Source organism: Pinus tabuliformis, chromosome 1_2, assembly GCF_031772625.1.
Source record: "Pinus tabuliformis cultivar Carrire ecotype Pingquan chromosome 1_2, CPIR1, whole genome shotgun sequence".
NCBI classification, from domain to species: domain Eukaryota; kingdom Viridiplantae; phylum Streptophyta; class Pinopsida; order Pinales; family Pinaceae; genus Pinus; species Pinus tabuliformis.
The window spans coordinates 601,640,896-601,662,041 of record NC_142298.1 but is presented as its reverse complement, the minus strand read 5'-3'; the positions used below and the strand labels follow the sequence as shown (position 1 = coordinate 601,662,041).

Below are 21,146 nucleotides of genomic sequence, written 5' to 3'. Positions count from 1 at the left end.
TTCACTCTGATCCATCAATTGGATTCAATGATCCATTATGATTCCTTCGGATCATTCTTCTTCTCTTCATATTCTACAGAACTCTGCCTACACACATATATTATACAGAATCCTGATTCACTCATAAAACATCATTTAATATGCGTAACACACACATTTATACAGTTTCAGGAAAAACCTCCGTATTATATAAATATAAACAACTGATTACATATCGAGACTCTCTGTCTGTCAGGCTTGATCTTCAATATCAATGGCCTCTGTATTTCTGCCCATAGCCTTATAGTCACACCCTATCTACTGTCTAACGATCTAACTCTAATTATGCATTTTAGGCTTACATTTATATTAGAAAGGTTCTATTGAAATAATTCTGGTTCAAACCCTTAATCTACTGAACTGACTTCTAAATGTCCTCTAAGTCCACTTCTAACTCCATTTAATCCCTAAGAATCCTCCCTAGTTCCTTGAATCATGAAACTACCTTAAGAGTTATAATTGACTTCTAACTCTCTCGTCATTATTAACCACTCATGTTCTTCTGCATTCGAGAGAATTTACAAACATCCTCACGAATTCTAATTAATTCCTATCCTAATCACTTAAACATTAATGATTACATACATAGGAATCCAACTTCCTTGAAAATACAAGACCCCCTATGTCTACTAGAATACAATTAAATTGTTGAGCTGAATTCTCCTGCATCAGACTCCCAAGGTTAAAATAATCATGATCTCTTGATCGTGTGTTTTTGATCTTTGTCTTCCTGGAAGCCATACTTTGTTCTGTAATTTGTCTTTGGTTGCTACTGTTGTTTGTTTTCATTCTCTGAGTTTCCATACTTTATGTTGCATTGCCCCACTAGCTATGCTCTCACAGTCTGTTGTTGTCTTTCTTTTTCTATTTCTCCCTTGCTTTCTTGTTGCTCTCTTCTTCTGAGATGCTTTTATCATTATCCTTCTTATTTGTTTAATTTCTCTATCCAGTATATCTTGTAACTGATAATTTATGTCTTCTCTTTGAATTTGTTGGATTCTTACCACCACCCTTTCATCCTTACCCTCTTGTTGTGTTCCAAACAACCTCTGTTCCACCTATGTAAATTTACTTTCAAAAAGTAAATAGTCCTCCAATTTCCTCTGTACTTGACTCCTTTCAAATACAACACTATGTTGTTCATCAATCCCAACATATTTTCTCAGTAGCATAATATCTTTGTTCCATGGATAAAACTTTTCCATAGATCCTTCTTCTTTCATCTTTATTTGGTTGCTCATCTGTGCCAAATTTAATCTAGCATCTGCAACAAAACCTACACTCATAAAACACTTGTTAAAATAAAAAACATAAGGTTTCTGTGCCTTATCTTCCTTTGGCAACAATTTAGTTTGTTACTCTATTTCTTTCTCCTCTGTCAGCACATCAATATGTTGATTCAACCTCTTTAAAGAATTCTCTAAAGAACTCTTAAGACTACCAGCTAGTCTCTCTTCCACATCATCTGCTCTAATGATGTCTCTCTACTCTTGTCCACTGTAGTGAACTCCTTCCTCTGCAATCACACTGTCATACTCTGAATTTCCCAGCAAATATTCCAAGAATCCAATTTCTCTATGATACTTCACAAGTATTTCATCATCACTTATAATCCCTCCATTTACAAATGAATTGTCAGCTTGAAAATTACAAATCTCAACAGTTTCAACTGTTGTTTCACATATCAGTTCTTCAAACTGATCTTCATCTCTTTTTCCCACAAGAAATTGTACCTGTGTTGTAACAGTTTCATTACTAAGTTCTTTCTACTGTAATAAGTCACTGCCTTCCTCATTCAAGAGATATTCTCCCTTATCCTTTACCCCAGAGTATTCATCTTCTGAAAGATACTTTTCCATACTTTTGACAACTTCAAAAGGTTTCTCATCCTTTGCAAAACCCTTCTTTGTTAGTGACCAATCATCAGATGTCCATTCTCCCAAGGTTAAATCCTTTGCATAGGTTTCTTCCCTCTTAACATCCTTTAATAGATGTCCTTCTTTTTTCTGACTATCTCAATAGCTTGCATGGTTATTTCCACTGTGCCTATCATCATGGTGAACTAGCGATCCTTTACTATGTTTTCAGTTAACATAGTCTCTTCTTCAAGTTTTCCTTTAATCTCTTGTTGTTTACCTTCTCTAAGAGCTACCCTTGTCTCACCATCTGCATTAATATTCTCTTGCATTTGTTTTTCATCAATAAAATTAATCAAATTCATTTGATTACCTTCCTGAGACAATATTCCTTCATTCTTCATCAGAATAAGATCCTAATCTTTCATCTCTATGACAACTTCCATAGACTCATCCATAGACTCTTTCTGTTGTATCTAGTCAAATTCTTCTTCTTCTGAGAAGTTTTCTTTGTCACCTTTTACTTCTAGATCTTCATCTATTTTGAAGATATCTTCAAAAGGTTGCTCTTCTTCTGCAATACCTGCAATCATGCACAAACTATCAGTTTTAAAAACATAAGACCTTGTGGTCTCACTTGATACTTTAGTCATCATATCTCCTTTTTGTTCCATGTTCTCTTTATGACTCAGAAATTCAAGGATGGTCTCCTCTTCAATCTCTTCAAGCACTTCACTTGGTTGCTTGATATGTTTCCCCAACTATATATGAGACCTATCTATCTCATCTTCTTTTAGAACACAATTTAGATTTTGCTTGTCTTCTTCCTCCTTTATGAAAATATCAGCAAATTTTCCTTCTTTACATGTTTCACCTGCAAACATACACAAATTATCAGATTTAAACCCATGTATCCCTTTGGCCTCACTTGAAGTTTTAGTCTTCAAGTCTTCATCTTCACTTAGAACTTCACCCTGTTCTGCTTCACAAATAGACACTTCCATTTTCATTTCCAACTCAGCTTCTCTGAGTTTTTTCATCAGCTACCTTACTTGCCTCTGTTGTAGCCTTCGTTACAACTCATGTCACTTCACTGGATTCTTCGTCAAGACACAACCTAGTCTCTAGCATTCCTCTAGTATCATCATTAATACATCGAGTTGTTCTTTCATCTCTGCAATTTCCTTATCAACTTCCTCTTGACTCATCCTCTTGCTATTTGCCTTGGCATCCTCTTTCTTCATAGTTCTTTTGTTGTGGTATTCCTCAAAACCTTTGCTATGACTATCAATAGCCATCTTCTCCTTCTCTATCTTAATGAGCTCCTTACTCACTTACTATGAGCTACATTAAAGCCTTTGCAACAGCAATTTCTACCTGCCGCCTCTTACCTCACCAAGATTTCCCCTGTACTTGGTATTTTGGCAAGCCCTTGGTTCTCTATCTCTGGAACCTCTTTTGAGCACTTCTCTTTTCTCCTTCTAGGCTTCAACTCATCTGCATCTCCTAGAACACAACTGTCCTATTATATTTCAATCACCATGAAATACTTGGTTCTGACCACTGCTTCTTTCACTTAGAAAGTCTCACCAACTTTCCTCATTACTTAGCAATTCTACCCAAATCCTCTGTGGAATCACTTTTGTGATCTGCAACAATACGTATATAGTAACAAGTCTCCTTCTTGCTAATATGCCTCACTAAGCTTCTCTCCTCTTCTGAGCTCAGTCTCTTAGCATTTCTTTGGTTCTTTCCTCTGGAACCAATTTAGACACTCCTTGCTCTAGATGTTGCAACCTTCTCACCTTCTTTTGTTGTTATTTGTGCATCAATTTACAAACACACATTCTCCAATTAAATCAAAACAGAACATATCACCTCACCTTCAAGATCTCTGCATTATCTTGTTCCACCATTCCACCTCTACCTTGAATGGATTGTCCTCTGTTTCTTGCATCTGCAATTTCTGCTACACGTCACCTCTGTGTGCCTACTTTCTATCAGATTAGAATCTGATTCTTCCTTGTCTGCATAAACATCTTTGACACATAACTTTGTTCTCAATTCTTTCACATAGATTTTTTTTTTTTTTAACACCAATTGTTTTAATTAAAATTCTTCTATGATACAAAAATGACATAGGGTTACCCCTGCTTACACCCACAATATGCATGTCAAATGCATAAGCACATTTTCCCCATGAATTTAACTCACAAACGAGTCAAATATTCATGTATAATATGGTTAAGGCCCCTTTCTTAATCTCTGCAGAATAATTTATAGACTAACCAAGTCTAACCCTTAATCCATCCTTTCCTTTCTATCGGGACTCATTCACCCTCATAAACCTTAGTTTAAACGTTAGCGGCGCATATTAACCATACCCACACTTAACTCTGGTTATGCATAACTTAACCCATAAAACTTTATCCCCTTTAATTCTCTTATAGCCCTCGTGTAATGGTAATATACTCAACCACATAGAAACTTACATTTTTGCTTTTCCATAGCCTTGGTGTGTTTATCGATGCTTACCTTTATCAGGCTCATTCTTCGCCATAGATCTCCCTCCATCTGATCTGACGGTTCATGGCTTTTCCGATCAACCAAACTTACACGTCAATCCTCCACCATAGATCTACACTTAGAGGATCCGATGGTCTACAACAATATCGGGTGAAAAAATAGCACGATGGTTAACCACCCGATAAAGCGGTTTTTCCTCTCTCCTCAACTGCTACATGTCGAATGGTTAGAGGAATCGGGTAACCACTCCTTTTTAGCACTTATGGTTTCTACCTTACCTGAAATACCACTTATGCTTATAAGCCCGCCTTTCTCTTGGTTAACATCCGGACTTGTTCACGCCCAATGACTGTAGATCTTCTACCATCGATGGCTGTGATGGCTCCTCCAGATTCTTCTTCCACCAACACTTCCAGTTAGTCTCCACCATTCATTTCTTAATTCCCTTCTGCACTATTTAATCATGATTGCTTATCATCTGACAAACTCTTCCGTTGATCTCCGAGATCCAATAGTTCATGTGCATCGATGACTCGCCTCTTCTTCACCCCTTTGCTTTGACTTTAATTCATTTTTGAGTGTTTTTCCCGTGGTTTTGGGTTTTTCTTCAGGATTTCGATCTTCCACTCTTCTGCTATTCAACTCTCTCTGAGCTTAACCCCACGAATTGTCACTTCACTGCCTCTCCAGAGCTTCACTCTGATCCTTCAATTGGATTCGATGATCCATTATGATTCCTCTGAATCATTCTTTTCTCTGCGTATTCTATAGAACTCTGCCTACACACATATATTATACAGAATCCCGATTCACTCATAAAACATCATTGAATACGAAAAACACACACATTTATATAGTTTCAAGATAAAACTCTATATTATATAAATAACAACAACTAATTACATATCAAGACTCTTTGTCTCTCAGATATGATCTTCAATATCAATGGCCTCTGTATTACAGTCTGCCCATAGGCTTATAGTCACACCCTATCTACTTCCTAACCATCTAACTCTGTTTATGCCTTTTAGGCTTACATTTATACTAGAAAGGTTCTGTTGAACTAATTTTGGTTCAAATCCTTAATTTATTGAAATGACTCCCAAATGTCCTCTAAGTCCACTTCTAACTCCAGTTAATCCCTAATAATTCTCCCTAGTTTCTCGAATCGTGAAACTACCTTAAGAGTTATAATTGACTTCTAACTCTCTCGTCATTATTAACCATTCATGTTCTCCTTCATTCGAGAGCATTTACAAACATCCTCACAACATCTAATTAATTCCTATCCTAATCACTTAAACATTAATGATTACATACATAGGAATCCAACTTCCTTGAAAATACAACACCCCCCTATGTCTACTAGAATACAATTAAATTGTTGAGCTAAATGCTCTTGCATTAGGTAAGGTGCATATGTAGGAGGATATGACTGCATAGCTGTAGGATAGGAATGGTGTGAATGATATGAATTGTTTGTTCCCCTCCATCCTTGTTGCCAAGATTGAGAGGGTTATCCATAATGATATTGGTTCCCACGCTGCCAATGTTGAGAGTGACTATTGTTGGTATAGGAATATGAATGTGCATTATAACCAAAAAATGTGGTGGAGGTTCAGGAGCCGTACCTGCAGTTACGTAAGGCCAGTTTCTTCGTGCTCCCATATAATGCAGTGATTCAGGTTCAAGTTGTCCTCCTTCAAGTACAGACTTCAGCCCAAGTATGGAGGGACATTTTTCCATGGCACGGTTCTCTGTACAGTTTGCACATTTATTAGTTTCTTTAATATCGAGAGGACACTCTCTTAAAAGATGCTTTCTTCTACATTTTGGACAAGAAATGGACAATGACTCTTGTTCTTCTACAAGTTTTTTCTAAAACTTCAAAGAGTCTATCTATATACTAACAGTATTCATTATTTCAATTTTCATATTGTCTATTTTTTTTCTAATCAAATAATCATAGCATCAGTAGATTTGGTTTTCTTATTTCTATTCTGAATTCCTTTACCAGATCTATATTGGTTCCTCAAGCATTTCCTACACAAGTCACATATTTGATCAAAATATTTTTGAGCAATATCCCCTTGTCCTAACAGATTTAGATTATTCCTAGCATCGTCAGTAAGCCCCCGTAAGAACAAGGCTCTAATCGTACTTACATCAAATTTGTGCTTTGACCTTTGGAGGATGTACAAGAATCTCTCCAAGTAGTCCTCTAGACTCTCATCATCATTTTACACAATAGTAAAGACTTCATCTTGAATATCTATAGTCTTACAATATTCCTGATATTTTGACAAAAACACTCTCTTCATTTGTTCCCAAGAAGATATAGTGTTTCCTCCTAGTCCCATGAACCAGCGAAGTGCTGCATCCTTGAGAGTTGTAGGAAACAACTTTAACTTCTGGGAATCAGATGAATAATCATAACTTCTACACAAAATATCAAACTCAAATAGGAAAGAGTCTAGATCTTCATGTACCTTACCGTAGAAATGAGGAAGAGCCGATGGTGAAATATTTTTCATTTGTACTTGTGTATCATGATCCACAATTAGGAATCCAAAAGTGGACTGTTCCTCATTTACCTGATTTTCACCAGTTCCTTCTACATGGTCTTCCTGATATGCCATTGTTGTTCTTCCATGCGAACTGCTCTCAACAGGTTGAGAAGGCTGACTATGGGTTCTAATAGTCCAATTCTTTCCCTTTGTGGGTTGTGTCACACCTAGACCACTGCTGCAAGAGCCCAAGTGGACTATTCATGCGTGATGAGTATGGGTTTGTTTGGACTTTATGCCTACAAAAGAAGGCCCAATATGAGATTTGGTTTCAGATTTATCAGTATTTCTTTGGCCCCTAATGGGCTTCAGACCACTACCTCTTTTAGGCATTCATTTCAAAAAATGAAAAAACAAAATTCCAATAAAAATGTTGCAACTTAAATATAACTGGACACCTATAAATTCCTTTAAGCAAATAGAAGCACACTGTAGAAAAAACAATAGTAGACTTACCCATATTGCAAAAAAATGGAGAATTCTTACCAATTCAAATCACCTCCCTGGAAACGACGCCAAAATGTTGGGTGCAGGAATTGCATTTAAGAAAAATCCTCAACACTTAATTGTCAACCTAGGGGTTTCGTAAATGTAGAAATGAAGCACAGGCAATGCTAGAAGTGGTATGAACTTTTCCTATTCCTAATCCTACTTCTTAAATGAAATGTTGTAGAATATATAGAAAAGAATATGAAAGAAAATCGACACCAAAGCAGTTCTAGTGCTAGAATGCAAAAGAATAATTTGCGAGGAAATCAAGCAAAGGAGATTTCACACGACTAGAAGCAATCTTAAATGCTGAAATGAAATACTATGTTTATCTTCAGTATAGATGGCTAACAGTTTAACAAGAGAGCACTTGAAAAGATATGTGTTGTTATAGATCTGACCCAGAAATATATGAGAATACAAATATACCCATAAATAAAAATATGGAAATAGATAGAAATGCTTCTTTATTGATATCAAACCCTTGAGGTAGGGCAACACCATACATTCATTCCTTAAGGAAGGAGAACACTCCACAAGCCATATTCCTATTCATACAATATTCCTTGACATCTCTCAATGGGGAGTCTCTAGCCTCTATATAGGCCTCATACATACAATACATGGGTCATTACCATGGTTCCCTTAATACCATCTATCTAATACCATGGGCTTATTACATTATTTCTAACTACTTGTGCTCCCTTACATGATATGGGTTAACCACCTTATTTATTACTATGGCTCATCCCATTACTACATTATTCCCTTGGGTACCTCCCTCTGTACCCCATACTATCCCCCCTAGGTATACTACATTCCACCGCCCTTAAAAATGTTTCGTCCCCGAAACATAAGAAGAACACAAATAATAAGATCTACTTTAAAAGAGTAGTCCATTGGTACCATGCACGTGCATCTAGTCATCTAAGAGAAAGGTGAACCCTTGATCTAGGTGGTGCCTCGCTCGCTTGAGATGGAAGTTGACCCTGGCGACTCTTCTGTGTTGATGTGTAGTAGGTGGATCATTTCCCCTCTCTATCTGTCATGTAGGGGTTGTTGTCCTTGTGGCTAATTTGTTGCCATCTTGTTGGTTGTTTTCTTGTGGGGTGATGTGGGTGGTGATATGTTGAAGTTTTAACCAATAGTGTCTTTTTCTTTAGTTCACCACCTAATGGAGCCTGATTGGTACCCGGTACATATTGTGGTGCTTGTTGTTGTTTTTAATACTCAAATATTACTTCAACCACTGAGTCATCATCTGATGTATCAGTACCTGTAACATTTTCTGCTTCAGCCTCTGTGGATTCTCCCTGTTTTTCTGGTACCTGGTTTGATGTTTGTGTTTGATTGTCGATCATCAAAGGCTCATCATCTGATGTGTCATTGTCATTAGACCTTTGTGCTTCTGCCTGCATAGTCTCTGCTTGGGTCTTAATGGAAATATCCTGCAATGTAATTTTCTTCTTTTTATACCAGAGCTTCAGGAATTTCTTCTACAGATTATTATTGACAATACCCATGGATTCCATCCAAGGATATCCCAAAACAATATCCATGTTATCCATATCTTAGTATAAAAATCACAATGCAACAAATACTTATCCATAGAAAGCTTCAAATCTTTATAAACTTGAACATCCTCATTATCAACCTATGTGTTTTCAATGTGTTTTGTTGGAACTTGCAATTTTTTTGCCAAATTAACATTGATAAAATTATACTTTCAACTAGGATTTATAGACACAATGATATTATCCTTTTAAATGAATCCATGAACCTGCAATAAGGAGATATCAGTAGGAAATAACCCCACATGTTTCTTATTATCTTGTTTTTTGGCATGAGATCATCTGTCTAAAAGGAATTTTTCAAATTCTTCATCGGGCAAGTTGGAACACTTCTTTTGGTTAAGTAATTCCTACCTTGTGCCTGCCTCATCTTTAAAATTAGCCACTACCCAAAATTTCCAATGTTTTTCCCATAATGACTTTTTTTTTATGTGTTCTTCAATAGTAGGACCATTATATTTTTCTGTAAAATCTGGAAATGCCATGAAGAGTGTTTTGAAGAAAAATTCACTTACTTGGCGAAAATTTGAAATGGCCACAATTTAGTCAATATTGCTCAAAATCCCTATTATGACCTGTTTTGTGAAATGAAACAACCATTCTTCTTCTTCCCATGTGATAAAAATCAGGATCTGGGCACTGGAATTTCTAATTCGTGCTGCAACTGTCCTGTTGTCACAAAAAACTTCTCAAAAAAAGAGCTGATTTTAAATCAGCGAGATCTCCCTCATACAGACTTGGATTCGGCTGATTTTTTTTTTGAAATTGAGTATTTTTTTGCAAAGAACCCAGATCTGCAATTAAATTCTGCAAATGTTTCCCCAAAACATACAGATATAATCTACAAAGGCATCGCTCCGAAAAATGTCTACAACACAGCTAATTTTTAAATCAGCGATATCTCCCTCATCCAGACTCTTATTAGGCCAATTATTTTTTTCAAATTGGGTATTTTTTCACAAGAAACCCAGATCTACAATTAGATTCTATGCATTTTTAACCAGAATGTACAGATATAATCTGCAAACTTACCGCCCCAAAAAATGTCTGCAACAGAGCTGATTTTTAAATCAGCGATATCTCCCTCATCCAGACTTTGATTCGACTGATTTTTTTTCTTAAAATTGGGTATATTTTCACCAAAAACTCAGAAATGCAATTAAATTCTACAAATTTTGCACCAGAATGTATAGATCTGATCTGCAAACTTTCCACCCAAAAAAATTAAAAAAAATCTTTGTTTTGCCCAAAAAAGTGCTCTAGTACCACTTGTTATAGATCTGACCCAGAAATATATGAAAATACAAATATACCCAAAAACAATCAGACGGAAATAGATAGAAATGCTTCTTTATTGATATCAAAACCTTAAGGTAGGGAAACACCATACATTCACTCCTTAAGGAAGGAGAACACTCCACAAGTCATATGCATGTTGATACAATATTCCTTGACATCTCTCAATGGGGAGTCTCTAACATCTATATAGGCTTCATACATACAATACCATGGGTCATTACCATGGTTCCATTAATACCATTTATCTAATACCATGGACTTATTACATTATTGTTAACTACTTGTGGTCCCTTACATGATATAGGTTAACCACCTCATTTATTACTATGGCCCATCCCATTATTACATTATTCCCTTGGGTAACTCCCTCTGTACCCCATACTAACCCCTAGGTATACTACATGTTTCCCAATTGATCTTCCTTCTACAACAAGCAACTTGTTCTTGTACTACTGCAATCTGTTTGCACTAGTGTAGGCACAATACTTATGTGAAAAAGTATAGTTTACCTTCTTTACTGAATACTTATGTTTTTATGGAGGTGCTCTAAGCCTCAACGCTTAGATCACTCTATTCCTGTGACAAGAGACCAACTCTTTCATTGAGACAGAGCTTCCTTCACCAAAGTTTCCGATTTACTTTCGAAAGAATTACAAGATGTGTCTAAAAGAATTGGAATTGCAAGCTAGATTCTAAGATAAATTACACATGAAAAAGAATGCTTTAATTAACTTAACTTTGCAATGACAGTAAACATCATAAAGCAAAAACAATTTGAAATAATCAAGCAGTAGTCAAAGTAATTTGCATGCATCAAATAACTTTCGACAATTCACTTATAATGTTTGTGTCCCTTTTTCTTAAGTCATAAAATGCAAGTGTAAAATATGATGTTTGTAATAACGTCCTTCCTTAATTCATGTAGACATTCTTAGATCCTTCAGAAGTATATTGAGAATGATTACTTGAATTAATAATACATTTAATTGTAGGAATAAATGAAATTAGTAGCAGCAAAAGGAATGTAACACTTGCTATAAAGTAAATGAATAAACCAGAGTGCAGGAAACTACATGCACTGATACAGGAAGAATCTTCCTGCACAGCCTAAGCGGAAGCAGACTAAGACAAAAATTGCAGGAAGGAAATTGCAAGAAAGCATTTGCAGGAAAGAAATTGCAAGAAAGAAATAAAATTAATTAAACTTCCAAACTATGGATCCATTCACGCTTGACTGTGAAATGAATTTAACTCGGAACTTATGAAATAAACATAAGAGAAATCCAAGCCATGCAACTGCAAATGAATAAATGTTCACAAAAACTTTTAAAATGGCGAAAGCACAAAGGTAAATGAGCTGGGTTGGTTGTACCCTAGCCAACCATCTCGTTTCCCATTTAGGAAATGAGATGGTTCAACACTTAATCATGCATGAAATAAAAATTAAACACAACGTGAAGAAAACATGGCGCGTTCCTTGTATTAACTTGATCAGAAAATATACATGATAATGCGAGTCTAGCCTAGAACTGAGGGCGATACAAAATTACAAAGTAAATAAATTTTCAACTCATAGATGGCTAGCTTGGCTCTACCTACATTCTACATTATATACAGTCTCTTGGCCTTAGCCATATTTTGCTAATTACAGTCATTTCCTATTCAAGCCTTTCGGCCAAATGGACTAACAAACGACACTGCAAAACTGGATGATGGTTATAATAAAGCACAAACTTTGTTGGTTGTAGACCATATTCTTGGCAAGTATCTTTGACTATACGTAGCCAATATCCATCCTCAGATAGTTCACAATTGAACTAGGAGTTGTGGACCAAAATGTTCGCTGGAAATATTCAATTATCACAGAGATCACGAAGCAGCATCATTGGCAGTGCAGGAATCTACCTGCACTGATCACGTTAAATAATGATTAACACTTAGTTCTTCAATTAATTTTAGGAAAGTTAAACATAAGTTACAAGAGATACTAAAAGGTATGAAATCTATTTAAATTAATTAATAAAGCACTTAATAAATCTTAATTATGAAATACAAAGCATATGTAGGAATAGATGATTATCTTGGACTAGTGTAGGAATGAGAAGGTTAAATAGAGATAAAACAGAGGTTAAGGCTTATGGGAATAGGGTTAAAATAGAGCAATTTGGGACACCAACAATGTTATTAATTGAGGTGACCTAGAAATAATCACAATATGTATATATCTGGACTCATTGGACATCCTAATCAATGTAGTCAATGAGTTTAAAATTGTTTTTAGTATGCCCTTCATTTATACAAATAGTGCACAAAATATTATTTTTCTATAAGGATAACATTAGTAAGGACTATTGTAGTTATTCAGTTTCTTCTAATCCCTGGTCACTTATTAAGGAAATTGATTCCCTTTCTTGTCTATCTCAATTTGTTGAGCCATTTTGAAGGCTTCTTCACAATATTGAACTTTGTGCATTCTCAAAGGCCCTCGAGTTTTCTATAACAAACCAACAATCTACCATTGAACTAGTGGTACTTCATCAACATTATAGAGGATTTGACTTAGAAAATCCTTAAACCTTTTACTGTACTCCTTAACTATTTTGTCTAGACATTGTTTGATTTATTTTAATTTCTAGGCTACAATATTCTTAACATCTTGATCTTTGAAGAAGGAAAGGAACTTGTTCCTGATATCATTTTTTTGGTTGGTTTTTTGTGAAGCTCATGAAGCATATGAGGACTCTCTTTTGAAGAACATATGAAAAATATGTCATTGTTTATCTTCATTGATAATATTGTTGGAAGTCTAGAATTTTCTGTAGACAAACCAATTCTTCTTTGGGTCCTCATTGCCTTAATGGAGAGGGGTGTGATTCAACCCTATTTTTCCTTGAGGTGGAACTATTTTTGTTTTATTAGGGCTGGTTGACTACTCTCACTTGTTGGTCTCAATAGCCAGTAAGTGCATTATGTGTGGAGTACTTTCTTCTTCATCCAATTTGAATACTATGAAATTTGTTAATGTATCATTAGTTTTACACCCTTTATTAATATATTCAATGAAATGAATTGTAGAAGGCTATGTCAATTCATCATCTCAACTTATATCTCTCTCTTCTTAAACATATAGTAATTGTGGCAATTGGGTAGGTTCATGATATTATAAATATGAAGAAGTATATCCTCGTTTTTTAAATTTTCTATCCAGGCTTGGTTTGCTGTGGGAATTTTTATTTCAAGGAAATCTCTCAAATTTCCATGCTTGTCCCTTCTATACCAAACTATGGATGGACTCGAATTAATATGAAGTATTTGATGGAGGAATTCTCTAATAACAATAACTGATATTATTTCAAATGTGGAACACAATATTACTGGCCCAGAGCCATCAATTTCCATATCGACTACATGCTTCCCAGGTCTTAAATGTATATTGTCACTTCCTATCAGAGTGGGTGGTTCTACACCTCTCATATATGGGTGCTTTCTTCTACATTCAATGGAGTCTCATGCATCATCACTCTCATGCTCTCAAACTTTGGTTCTTAATCTCTGGTTAAATTTCAAGTCCCTTATTTCTTCTCAATTGGATATCGACCAATTGTTTATACTGACATGAACATGCTTGGGTCCTCCATGGGGTTTCTTCCTCAATCATGTATTCCCATGTCTTTGTAATCGACTGTTTTCCTCTAATTTTGACTTTCCAATTTAATTTATACTTCTCTATTTTTTTTCTATCTTTTTTGTTTATTTCTCATGAATATTTATGCCCCCATTATCAAACCAACTTAATTTTGCTCGATGAGTGTGGAGCCGATGATAATTTTTACTTTCTTAAAAATTAATCCCATGCTTTTTTTGTGCTTCTACACCAAGTATCGAGAAACTTCTCCCAGTAGGCATGCCTCTTATTTAGGTCAAATTTTTCTAGTGCTTGTAGGGGTCATCAATATTCAACTATACGCCTGGGTTCTTTGTCGAGGTGAAATTTATGTAATAAATCAGGCTTAGTGCAAAAGAAATTGTCATGGAAATCATCAAAAAATTGTGCCTTAATTCTTTCGATAGAAGTTTTCTCTTCTATTTCTTGCTCCTCACATAAGTCATCTAATGTATTTTCAACACTCTCATGAAAGTTTTTTCTCCCTCAGTTTGTTAATTTTACATTCAGTTAATCATAAGGTTTTGTTTGTCGCATTAATGATGTGGTCGAGGAATTCCGTTATTTCAACTGGAGTTGATTCAATAAATTTTCACATGCTTCTATGAATAAGTGTGCTCTAGTTTTTGAAAATAATAGTTTGTTTTTGCTTGCCTAATTCTCTAGGTAATTATTGATTTTAATCTGCCACCACTCTTGTAGATCTTCCAAGGTTAACATTTATGCATGCATATTATGTGTACCAAGGTCCAACATTACCAGTAACAAAAACAATGTTGTGATCTAGTGAAAAGTATGCATTGGTTACAAATATGAAGCAACAACAGGTAAACTACATAATCATATGCAATACATGCAATAATAAAGAGACACAAAGTAGTGCAGTGTTGGGTAGCGAAGGTCCCGCGTAACAGTTTTGGGGCTTAAATCCTATAAGTTAGGATGAAAATATTGTAAAACTTTGAAATATGTGGAGCGTGAAATATAATAGGTTGAGTCAAAGGGTTGTCCACCCAAGAAATAATATAGAATAATAGGAAGTAAGTTGGCCTGCCCATGGTCCACGGACCATGGGAATGTATAAATAGAGCGAGGCGCTAAGGATAGAAAATAGTTTGTTTGGGGTTGAAGTAATCGTAGGGCTATGGGTCTGTGAAGACAGTATTTTTTGGTGTCTGTAAGTTGAGTCAAGGGTGTTGGTGGGTAGATAGAGGCTCTGTAGCTGTGTGCGCAGAGACTTGGTAGAGTTTGCAGCTGTGTGCACGGACCCCTGCAGCTGAGTGCGCAGCACAAATCTGGATGTATTGGCAAAATAGTTGAATAAAGATAAGATGGTTCTGAAACACTGTGTTGAATCTAAAATATTGTGGATCCAGTTAATTTATGGTTGATATATCTATTTGATCTGTACACTTATGCTTATGTTATGAGTTTTTCTGGATGCGTGCACTGGTTATCCCTATTAAATGTTTGCTTAGAGATCGTAAAAAGTAGATCTAATCTATAACAACTCATTAATAATAAGTATTAAGGAATTTCCTTGTTCTGGAGCTACGCAGAAGTAGAGTGCCGCAAGGCCACAGAACGGCGCGCGAACCCTCCAGACCACATTGAGACATCCCAAGGGTGTGGAAGCCTAGTTCCATTACCCTCCCCTACTACCTCGGGTGAGACTTCAGTTCGCACTCTACGGGCTGTTGCCGAAAGGGCTGGTAGCTACGGGATTTGTTTGGCTAAATAACTCCTCTGAACTTGGGTCAAGGCCCAACAAGCCAACAAATGATTCCGTTGCTGGGACCGGGATCGGCCTAAGGGATGTTTGATGTAGGGACCCTAGAACCCTATGGAGAAAGAGTTTGAGGATTAATTGGATCAAGAGCGGTACGAGTTTATACTAGGTCCACCAATGCGCAAACCAGAGGTTAACCATGACGAGCGCGATCTAGTTATCGGTATTCAAAGGAGCAGGAAGTGAAGGTCCAGAACAATTTAAGGCTACCCTAGTTAGTGCACTGTAGGACCAACCCCTGACATGGTATATAAAGTACTCAAGCGATCACTCGAATGCGGGAACAATGGAGATCCAAGCCGAATTGAAAAGAGAATTTAGCCGGCCGAAATCAGAAATGCATTCAATCATAGGGTTCAAGGAGATCATGATGATTCCTGGTGAAACTCCGTGGGATTTATATTAGAGATTGAAAAGTACATTCCGTGAGGCGAACATGATGTTGCCGGATGCGTATTATTGTGTGTGGTTTGTGGCGTCATTGACACCACATCTGAGGATGACGTTGTCATAGCAAAAGATCTCAGCCCGAGATGAAGCATTAGAGACAACAATGAGGTTGCATGAAACTCTGCTATAGGATCCGGGGTTGGGAGTTCAACAAATCCACGTGCAAATACAAAACCTATGTTTAGAAATGCAGAAGTTAAAAAAAGAATAGGCACCCCACCCAGAAGTCGAGGAGGAAGTTTGGTGTATAAAGTGTATGATCCAGGGCCATGATAAAGATCACTGTCCGGTCTTTGCGAACTATGTGGTAACAGAGGGACCAACACTGTGACGACCAGAGGCACAAGTAGGGCCAAGCATGACACCCTCGCTCTGGAGCGCAATCTGTCAGGTGGGAGGAAAGCACAACACGGATAGTTGTCATCTACTACCAAAATTTAATTAGACCCCCCAGCAACTATTTTGCAACTTTTGCAAATTGGTAGGCCACAAGGAGCAAGACTCCTGTAGTTATCAATTATTGATGGACCAGTCACCTGCCTATAGAATGCAGACTAAATCATGAGGTTAGGTTCTAGCCATGGCGATAGCGCACTGTGGGTTCTAGGTACTTGGACGAGGATGGGGAGGAATGGGGTCAGGAAGGGATGGCGAGTAGATAATCTGTTACAACTGTGGAGGACCAGGACACTACACATGGGACTGTACCAACTCGACCAGAATATCGTGCCCTTACTGCGAGCAGTTCGATCATGAAATAATATATTTCCCCACATTGATAGCACAGATACGTGAGAAGAGGGAAGCACAACCTACGACAACGAAAAATGTCCAAATGATGAGGGTCGAACCGTGCAAGGAAGACCCCAATATAAACATGGTGCTCAGAAGTGGCATAGCTATAGGGGAGGATAAGAGGAAAGTAACCAAGGACGATGACGGGGTTCACAAGGAGACATGTTTGGAAGCTAGGGAGAGCTTCGTGGAGGTCTCTACCCCAGGTAGTAAGGATCAATCTGAGCCAGAAAGAGATCCTTCGATGTTGACTACCTTTTTAGAGACATGCATGAAATTGCTTCATGATAATATGGCAGTTAGGAGCTTACAAGAATTGATAAATAGGTGAGTAGGGTCAAGTGAACCTCACGTGGTCCGAAAATTGGGGAAACATGCTTCACGTACTGGGCAAGAAATGTGATTAATGGCGCAGATTGTTGACTATGAGATGGATTAGATCATTCTAGACTTGGGCTCAGATGCAAATGTACTACCTAGATAGACTTGGGAGCACATGGGAAAGCCCACACTACAATGGTCTCATATTCAATTGCAAATGGCAAACCAACAAAAGATCCTACCCATGGGAAGACTGCAAGGAATTACGGTAGATATAGAAGGTGCAAGCACCAGGACGGACTTTGAAGTAATAGAAATCGTGGATGAAAGTAGCCCTTACCCTGCGTTGTTAGGGATAGACTGGGCCATCGATATGAATGGGGTTATTAATTTAAAAAGTGGAAAATGATATTTGAGATGAATTTGCTCTGCGTAGTCATTCCACTAGATTCGACTGAAGGACCATGTTACACTGAACTCGTGCACAACGAAGGGAGTGACGATGAATTAGATTGTATCTACAAAATTTCTGCATGCAATCAAGAGTGGGTCAAGCCAACGGAGGAAGGGAGAATATCATGGGGGCATGCAGAGTCCTGCACTAACGATTTAGATGAAGAAGATGAACGATGGCATAACCGGTTGAATGGAGTAACCATGTTACACTACAATATGATGACTAAATCACTATTTTTCGTTAAAACTCAGGATCGTGAACTATTGATGTCTGATGGGTTGATAATAGTAGATGAATTCCTAACCAAGTTTGAAAGCATGGTACCAGAGCACCAACGGTTTGATGTGTTGCGATGAGCATTGTGTGTGATGCCTATGCGATGGTGGGGCACACATGAAGGAACCTTCAAAGACTGGCATGGCTGTAGGCGCATGATGCAGATAAGATTTGGGGGCTGGAACTATGAATAATTGATAAATACAATGGACGTGATGATACTCGCATGCACCTTACCAGATGGGTCCAAGCCTATGGAGAAGAGCCTCAACTGGAGTGGGTACACTTATTTTACCATACCCTGGATGACATTCCAAGGAACTAGTATACTGAAACAGAGCTCCGACATGGTACAGGTGAGTGGGATATCTTGCGTGAAGGGTTTTTGTCATCATTCCTCTTTGAATATCAATGAATGGATACTATGGATGACACATTGCAGGTTGTGAATGCTGCTATTTTGAAAATACCACTGGAACCAGAAGAAGTCGCACAGCCAGACTGGCCGCGATAGCTAAGCAAGGCCCTGGAATGTTACAATGTGTAGGTAGAAGATGATGAGGAAGACCCTAGAAACATCAACATTCCTGAAACATAGGGGAGTCGCAAAGTGCATGGACCATCAATCGAGGATCTAGACATCACCGCGCCACTAAAAAAAAAACAAGTAAACATCGGAATGGAGGAAGAGCCGAAGTATGCAACGCTTGGGTATTAGGATGATGCCACAGTGGAAAAGGTTGTTGGGTTGCTTTGAGAATATCAAGATTTATTTCCAACAAGAATCACGGAGTTAAAAAGGATCTTCGGTGACCTGGGAATAATGAAGATAACCCTGAATCCGGATGCAAGGCCAGTTAAGCAGCAGCCTTACCAATTGAATCCAAAATACAAAGCGAAGGTCTACAAAGAGTTGGACAAGATGCTTGCAGAAGGAATAATTGAACCAGTAGAGAAGTCCAACTGGGTAAGTCCTATGGTTGTGCAAGAGAAGGAACAGAAGGGTGAAATTCACATCTGCGTGGATCTCAGGAAGCTCAATGATGCATGTGTTAACGACCCATTTCCGACGCCATTTATAGATGAGGTACTGGAAAATGTGGGCCTACTCCTTAACGAATGGTTTCTCAGGGTACCACCCGGTCAAGATTGCGCTAGAGGAAAAGAGTAAAAAAACCTTTGCCACCCAATGGGGCTATTTTTATTATACAATGATGCCTTTTGGACTAAAGAATGTGCCGATGATATTCTCATGCGTTGAGGTAGCTGCATTCAAGGAATTTAGACATAAGTTCTTAGAGGTATATCTTGATGATTGGACCATATTCAGGCTAGTTAAGAAACATATCGTGAGCTTACGGTTAATCTTGGATACTTGCCAATGGCACCAGATTGTGCTAAACCTAAAGAAGTGTAATTTCCTCATCCCCTTCGGGAACCTACTCGGCCATGTGGTTTGTAAGCAAGGTCTAATGGTAGATCCGGCAAAGATCACTATCATACTCAATTTGCAAGCACCGCGAAGTGTCAAACAATTTCACGCCACACTGGGACACACTGGTTACTATCAGAAGTTCATAAAAGGCTACGCACAGATCATGACACCCATGGAATAGTTGCTGAAGAAGGATGCTACTTATTGCTGGATTGAGGAATGCAACAAAAGTCTGAAACCGCTTAAGGAAAAGATGGCATCAGCCCCTATATTGGTCTTTCTGAAATGGGACATTGAATTTCACATGCATGTCGAGGCGTTGTGTATCGCGTTAGGTGCGATACTCACTCAAGAAGGAGTGGAGGGAATTGATCACCTGCTTGCATTCACAAGTCGACAATTATTAAAAGCTGAGAAGAATTACTCCACTACTGAGTGAGAGGGATTGGCGATGGTATACGCGCTCTAGAAATACCACCACTATCTGCTCGGAGGACACTTTAAGATGTATACTAACCATTCTACGCTAAAATACATAGTAAATAAGCCTGTGTTGGGGGGCGCATTTGTAGGTGGTTGCTATTATTTCAAGAATATGACTTCGAAGTGGTTGTAAGGTCGGGACGTCTAAATGCAGGCCTAGATCACCTGTCCTGAATTGAGACCGGCGAAGAGCCCACAAACTTAGAGGACGGGCTACCAGATGCATATTTGTATGCAGCGCACGTCGCAAATGGCCATTTTGAGGATATAATCCACTTCTTAACCACAGGAACCGCCCCATAGGCATATTCCATTCAGCAAAAGAAGGAATTGGTGATATGCGCAACATATTTTTCTGTTATTGCAATGCACCTCTACAAAATGGGCAACGATGAAATATTACGCAGATATGTACTTGAATTCAAGTGAGTACAGGTCCTTACCGAAGCACATGGGGGGTTGTTGGAGGAAATTATGTGGGTCACGCCACAGCACAGAAGATTCTTCGTGCAGGACTATGGTGGCCAACTCTACATCAAGACTCGAAAGCATACTGTCAGGCATGCGACATATGTCAAAGGACTAGGAAACCATCGCGGAGGGATGAAATGCTGCTCATATCATAGATGATGTTGCAACTATTCAATAAGTGGCCAATCAACTTCATGGGACCTGTTAGTGCCAATATCTTCATCCCTCCATCAATGATCGAATTTCTCTTTTTGCATGCATACTAGGTGTCCCATCTGATCAGCTGCATTCCATTAGGTCACGGATCAACTGATGGTAGTGGTTCATTGTCAATTTACCTCATGGCATTTACCTGTTGGCCTGTTTTCACATGTTTAGGTAATTTATTGTCATTTTGTTTCATTTCATTTACCAAAGTCAGTTTTAGGGTTTTATTCTCACTAGGTCTAGGGTTTGCCATCATGGTCCTCCAAAACTCAAATAAAAGGTTAGCAAACACATGAGGAGGTTTTATAAGTTCATAAGATAAAAATTTCACTGATGATATGCTCAATAAATGGTTTTTACCTCAAAACTCTGTTTTGAGGTGAAAAGAGAGTTTTTTTATTTCTATGTACAAACTTTATGTAATTTAAAGTGTTTTTTAAATGTAATAAGT

The 21,146-nt window shown here is 37.7% G+C and overlaps 1 pseudogene; it reads right to left on the bottom strand.

The window, feature by feature from the left end:
* Nucleotides 1-20,331, bottom strand: part of LOC149207073 (protein unc-13 homolog) — a 50,935-nt pseudogene extending 30,604 nt beyond the window's left edge.
* Nucleotides 20,332-21,146: the final 815 nt, after the last annotated feature.